Here is a 6,984-nt window from a genome sequence, read left to right as displayed (position 1 = left end):
GGGGAGGCAAAACACAGCTGAGATGAGGACGAGGAAGCTGAGGCCCCAGAGAGTTACAGTTTGCAGGTCACCACTGACCTTGAAGGAGCAGTTTCAGGGGAGAGGGGGCGGGGGAGGCAGGGGCCTGACAGGGAGGGGGTGGGAGACGGGAGGTGAGGACGGAGACCTCCGTGTGAGCCCACAGGGTTCATCTCGGGCGAAGCCTGGAGACCACCCAGGTGTACTTCCTGGTGATCAGCACACTGAGCTGTGGTCCGTCCCAGATGAGCCCAATGAGGGAATGGCGACCCACAAACAAATGAAAAGCTCTTGTTAATAAAAAAAAAAAAGGAACCCAAACTTAGGGACGGATCGGATGCAGTCAGCAAGAGGGAAGAAATCCACATCATCTACATCTGTGCTGGATTCGCCCTTGAGAACTGGTCCCGTTCCTCTCTGATGTCACAGGTGAGGGACCGGCCAGCACATCTGGGTTCCTCTCGGGTGCCTCGGGGCGACTGCAGCTGCTGGTGCTGAGACCGTGCACCTGTGTTCACCATTCCCAGCTCATGAGGCGGGACTGTTCTCCCCATTTCACAGATGGGGAACAGATGCGGGGGCGGGGGGGTGTGACAGTGCCTTCCCTCCCCTTGCCAGCCCCAGGGTCTCGGATGCAGCAGCCATGGGAGCCAGCGGCCAGCGAGCCTGCAGGCGTGCACTATGGCTGCGCGAGATGCACACCGTGAGCACCGCACACGCCGCTGAGAAAGTGAAGACCTTACATATGGGTGTTGTTTTCGTTTGTTGGTTAATCCTCACCTGAGGGTATTTTTCCTGTTAATTTTTAGAGAGACTGGAAGGGAGGGAGGAAAGAAACATGTGAGAGAGAGACAGCTATTGGCTGCTTCCCACACAGGTCCTGAGCCTACAACCAGGTATATGCCTCTGACTGGAATTGAACCCGAGACCCTTCGGTGCGAGGGCTGATGGTCTAACCACTGAGAACACTGGCCCGGGCAATAAGTACGTTTTTTAAAAAGGAGAGATATACCATATTCATGGATTTAAAACTTGGAAGACTTGAAATATCCACTTGTCGGTTCTCCCTAAATATCTGTAGAGTCGAGACAACCCCAGTTGAAATCCCAGTGGGCTGTGGGAGAAATGGACGAGCTGATTCTAAAATTTATATGGAAATGCATGAGACCTGGAACAGCCACAACTATTTGGGCAAAGAACAAAGTCAGAGGCTTTTCACTACCTGACTTCAAGTTCGCTGTGATCCACCGTGATCATATCAGTGTGGTCCAGGGGACAGCCCAACACACAGATCGATAGGTAAAGCCCAGGAATGGACCACGTGGATCAATTGATTTTCAGTAAAGGTGTCACATTAATTCAAAGGGGAATGGATAGTCTTTTCGGCAAATGGTGCTGGAACAACTGGACATGAACATGAAGAAAAATGAACCTTGACTCTTCATTCACATTATACACAAAAACTAACTGGAAACGGATCATAGACTTAAAGGTAAAATCTAAAACTATAAAACTCCTAGAAAAAAAACCAGGAGGAAAACCTTTAGGGGTAGGCAAAGATTTTTTAACGCACAAAAAGTACAAAAAAATTTAAAAAAAATAAAATTAATAAATAATAAAGATAAATAAATAAGATAAAATAGGTACAATCTAAAAATAAAATAAACAATAGGATTAATAAAAATAATTTTAAAGTACAAGTAAAAGTGATAAATTGAATTTCATCAAAATTAAAAACTTCTGCCCTACAAAAGACACTGTTAAGAAAATGAAGGCCCTGTCCTGGCCGGTGTGGCTCAGTCGTTGGAGCATTGGCCCGAGCACCAAAGAGTCACAGGTTTGATTCCCTGGGTGGGGGGAGAGGGCGCACGCACATACCTGGGTTGCAGGTTTGATCCCTGGCCCCGGTCAGAGCGTGTGTGGGATGCAACCAATCAATGTCTCTCTCATCGATGTTTCTCTCTAGCTAGTTGGTTAGAGTGTCATCCCCCCAGATACTCCAAGGTTGTGGGTTCAATTCCCGGTCAGGACACATACAAGAATCAACCAATGAATGCATAAATAAGTGGAGCAACAAAAATCGATGTAACTCTCTTCTTTTGCTCTAAAATCAATCTATATACACTGAGTGGCCAGATTATTGTGACCACCCCATCAGTACTTCGTTGGGCCACCTTTTGCCTTCAATACTGCGGCGATTCTTCTTGGCATTGACTCCACGAGATGTTGAAAGGTGATGCGAGGAACCTGACACCATGCCTGATGAACAGCACTGTCCAGTTCTGTGAGATTTGATGGTTGTGGAACCAGCTGCCTGATGGCTCTTTTAACTTCGTCCCACAAATGCTCAATTGGATTGAGATCTGGTGATTGTGGGGGCCACCTAAGCAAGGTAAAGTCTCCCTCGTGTTCTTGAAACCACTCCTGCACGATACGAGCACCATGGCATGGCGCATTGTCTTGTTGGAAGAAGCCATCTCCATTGGGATACGCCATCAACATGATAGGATGAACTTAATCAGCAACAATACTTAGGTATGTTGTGCTATTCAGACGTTGTTCCACACGAATTAAAGGGCCCAAATCATGCCTGGAAAACATGGCCCAAACCATAACACTGCTCCCACCAGCTTGAAGGGCTGTACTCATGCATGTGGGGTGCACGCTGTTTCCACCAAATTCTCCCTCTGCCATCTGCATGATGCAACTGGAAACGTGATTCATTGGACCACATGACTTTTTTCCAATGCTCAACTGTCCAATCGTTATGTTCCTGTGCAAATTGGAGACGTTTTATCTTGGTAACTGCAGACAGCAAAGGTGTTCGAACAGGCCTTCGGCTTCCATATCCCATACGATGCAGTGTATGGCTAATTTGCCTACAAACGTCAGGTGGTCATAATAATCTGGCCACTCAGTGTATATAAAAGCCTTAGTGACCGTTAGGACTGGTTGCCACAATGTGCACTGACCACCAGGGGGCAGACACTCAATGCAGGGAACTGCCTCCTGGTGGTCAGTGCGCTTCCACAGCCAACCTCCCGAGGCCGGCCAACCTCCCGGGGTCCCTCCCCCGCACTGGGCGAGATGGTCCCGATCAGCCCCAATCGCCGGCCAGGCTGAAGGACCCCCCACCTGTGCATGAATTCGTGCACCAGGCCTCTAGTAAATAAATAAATAAGAAAATGAAAAGACAAATATAGACTTGGAGAAAAATATTCACAATATATATATTTGACAAATATATTTATATTTAAAGAAATATATAAATTATACTGCCCAACTGGCATAGCTCAATGGTTGAGTGTCAACCTATGAACCAGGAGGTCATGGTTCGATTCCTTCCTGGTCAGGGCACATGCTCTGGGTTCCAGCTCAACCCCCAATAGGAGGCATGCAGGAGGCAGCCGATCAATGATTCTCTCTCATCATTGACATTTCTATCTCTCTCTCTCCCTCTCCCTTCTTCTCTGAAATCAATAATATATATTGATTAATATATATATTTTAAAAAGAAATATATAAACTATATATTATATAAATAACTTTCAAATCAATAAGACAAACAGCCCCTTTATAAGAGGCAAAATATTTAATATAACTACAAAGAGCATATAAATGGTTAATAAGCTCATGAAAAACTGCTTGACACCATTAGTCATAAAAATGCCATTAAAGCCAAAATAAATATTAGAATGGCTTAAACAACAGCTACTGACACTCCCGTCAGTGTGTGCAGCTCAGACGTGCTGGTGGGAGCACAAATGGGTAAACGGACTCTGGAAGCCAATTTCAAAGAATCGGCTAAGCCGAAACCGGTTTGGCTCAGTGGATAGAGCGTCGGCCTGAGGACTGAAAGGTCCCAGGTTCGATTCCGGTCAAGGGCATGTACCTGGGTTGCGGGCACATCCCCAGTGGGAGGTGTGCAGGAGGCAGCTGATCGATGTTTCTCTCTCATCGATGTTTCTAACTCTCTGTCTCTCTCCCTTCCTCTCTGTAAAAAATCAATAAAATATATTAAAAAAAAAAAAAAAGAATCTGCTAAAAGGGAACACGCTCGAGTCCTGCGGCCCCGCAGCTCCGCTCCTGGACACAGGCTCCACCAAACACATGTGTTCGTGCAGGTGCTGTGTCCCAGCAGCATTTCTGTAACGGGAACCACACCAGCTCCCATCGACAAAAGGAAAGATGAACAAGGGGATTCCTTCGCACAACAGAACGTAAGCCGCAGTTCCATGCAACAGATGCTGAGCAAAGGAAGAGCTTTTTTTTTTTTTTTTTTTAAGCTCTAGAATGATCTGCACTGGGCCCCGCTGTGAGGAACCAGGCTGTGGGTCGCTCGGGGGCTGGGCTGCTGCTCGTTTCTTTTTTCTTTTTTTAAAAAAATATATTGATTTTTTACAGAGAGGAAGGGAGAGGGATAGCGAGTTTGAAACATCGATGAGAGAAAAACATCAATCAGCTGCCTCCTGCATGCCCCCTACTGGGGATGTGCCCGCAACCAAGGTACATGCCCTTGACCGGAGTTGATGTGTGGGACCCTTCAGTCCACAGGCCGACGCTCTATCTACTGAGCCAAACCGGTTAGGGCTGCTGCTCGTTTCTGTTCTGGATGCTGGTGGCTCGGGCATGGTTCATTTTTGGTTCATTTTCTGGAGGAATTCACCAAGCTGTTCACGTAGGATTCGAGCGCTTTTCTGTACGCTCTGCTTCGAGAGAAAGTCCTGAGAGACTTGAAGGCGTGCACTCTGCGTTGGAAAGATCCTGGCGGAGAAGCGGAAGGCAGGTGGAAGGGAGCGCCATTTCCCAGACCCGCCAGCGGTGGGCACCACCCGTCGTCTTCATCTGGCCAATCGGTGGGTGGAAATGGTGCCTCGGGTTTACTTCATGCAGTTGTGAGGACGGCAGTGTCTGAGCGTGTCCGACAGTCTCTCCAGGACACGGATGGGTCAGACTCTGTGCTGTTACGGGCCACAGAGTCGCCCTGGAGGGGCTGTGAGCCCTGGGTTCCTCAGTTCTGACAAACATGGACCATTGGACTCACTCCCCACGAGGGATGGATGGGCCAGGGACCAGGAGAAGCTTAAGGCCTCTTGGTGGACACTGGATGGCCTTCCTCCGCAGCGCCCTCCCCTGTCCCTCAATTATAAACACAGGACTCTGGGCCCGGCCAGGTAACTCCGTTGGTTAGAGTGTCATCCCGATACTCCAAGGTTTCTGGTTCGATCCTGGGTCAGGTCACCGACAGGAACCAACCAATGAGTGCAAAATAAGGGAACACGTTGGTGGTGTGCACGCGCTCTCTCCCTCCTCCTCCCTCCCTTCCTCTTTCTCTCTCTCTTTCTCCTGCCCATAGACCTCTTTTATTTTATGATTTAACGTGGAGAAAGGAGGAAAAGCAAGCCCAGTCCCGACAAGCCATAATGCTTAGATTTGGCTGGACGGGGCAGGGACACTCTGAGGTTAGTTTCTCCCTTCATTCAGTCATTTCTGTTCTTAATACTTGGGTTGAGAACACAGAAGAGAGTTAGAGATTTGACAACCAAAAAATGGAAAAGTCTTAAGAGAGCCCAGTCCCCTTAAACAAAGCCCAAAGACACGCAGCAGACGGATGTTTATAACGTCTAGGGTGGAGCTGGAGGCCCAGGATGTGTGAAGAGCTATCACAGACCGTGAGGAAGTGACAGGGCACCTGGGGAACAGCCGCCGAGGGTCGGAGCCGCACGGAAGAGGACTTACGACGGCCCAGGGTAACATGCGAAGAGCCGGGCTCACGGGCAGTCGGGGGAAATGCAGTGTAAACCGGCACAGCCTGTGCGGAAGGACGTTTGGGAGAATCTATCAAATGACCCGTGAATACGACCAGCGCTTCCACCTCCGGGACCTGGCCTCCAGGTGCGCGTGTGTCTGCAAACCACACAAGTGCACGGTGAGTCGTGCGGCTGTTTGTGGGAGCAAAAGAGGAGCCGCCTCCCCAGTTAAACGTGAGCCGCACAGACGCACAGGCACTGCGCCGACTCAGGAAGCTCCCGACGTACAGTGTGCCAGCTGGGACCATGGTGGTGTAAGCCCACGTTCTGAAAAGTGAAAAGGTTCTGTTCCCACGTGCACGCGTCACTGAAGTCACACAGGCGCCGTGGGATGACGCACAGCCGACGTGACCCACGTCCCCTGGGAGACCCGTGAGGAGCGCCGATCCAGTCCCTGGTGGTTGGCAGGGACACGGGTCAGATTCTAGATCTATTTTAAAGGGGGAGCCGCTGGGCTTGGCTAAGAGAGTGCGTGTAGGTGGGAGAGGGGCCAAGATGGCATGAGGACTTGGGCCTGACTGGGCGCCTGGCGCCGCACTGTCTGGGGATCACAAAGAGCCAAAGTAAAGCTCAAACATCAGGGCTGGTGGAGAGAGGGGAGAGAGCGACAGAGCTGATATGTGAATGATAAATGGCTGAGTGAACAGAGCATCCATCGTGAACTGACTTAGTGGGAAGGGGCAGCCCAGGGACCCCCGAATCGGCGAGAGCTGGGTTACGCCTGAGATGCCTGTTAGGCTGCAAGTGTCCATGCCAAGGAGGCAGCGGGACATGGGAGCCGGGGTCCAGGACATGTCAGGCCCGGGGACTGGGTGAGCTCACTGGGAGGTGAGTGCGGACAGAGGAGGCCAGGGCAGGGTAGGGCCGGCCACATCCAGGTAGGGAGGCGAGGAGGGGGGAGCAGCAGCTACCAGGCGGGGCTGCAGGGGTGGGGAGACATCTACGGCAGGGAGGCCCTCGGCCAAGGCAGGAGGCACCTCAGGGACCGGGAGGCATGGCGGGGAATCCAGAGGCGACGGCTGAGAACTGCCATGGGCCCAGCAGCAGGACGACCCAGGGACCCTGACGGTGCAGCCTGCGGTCCCACGTGAGCACGGACACCCCTCCCGGTGGCTCTCGAAGTGCGCACGTGGATGGACCCGTGCAGCGTCTCCCT

This window comes from Myotis lucifugus, unplaced genomic scaffold (genome assembly GCF_000147115.1).
Source record: "Myotis lucifugus unplaced genomic scaffold, Myoluc2.0 scaffold_1875, whole genome shotgun sequence".
Classification (NCBI taxonomy): domain Eukaryota; kingdom Metazoa; phylum Chordata; class Mammalia; order Chiroptera; family Vespertilionidae; genus Myotis; species Myotis lucifugus.
This window is presented reverse-complemented; position numbering follows the sequence as displayed.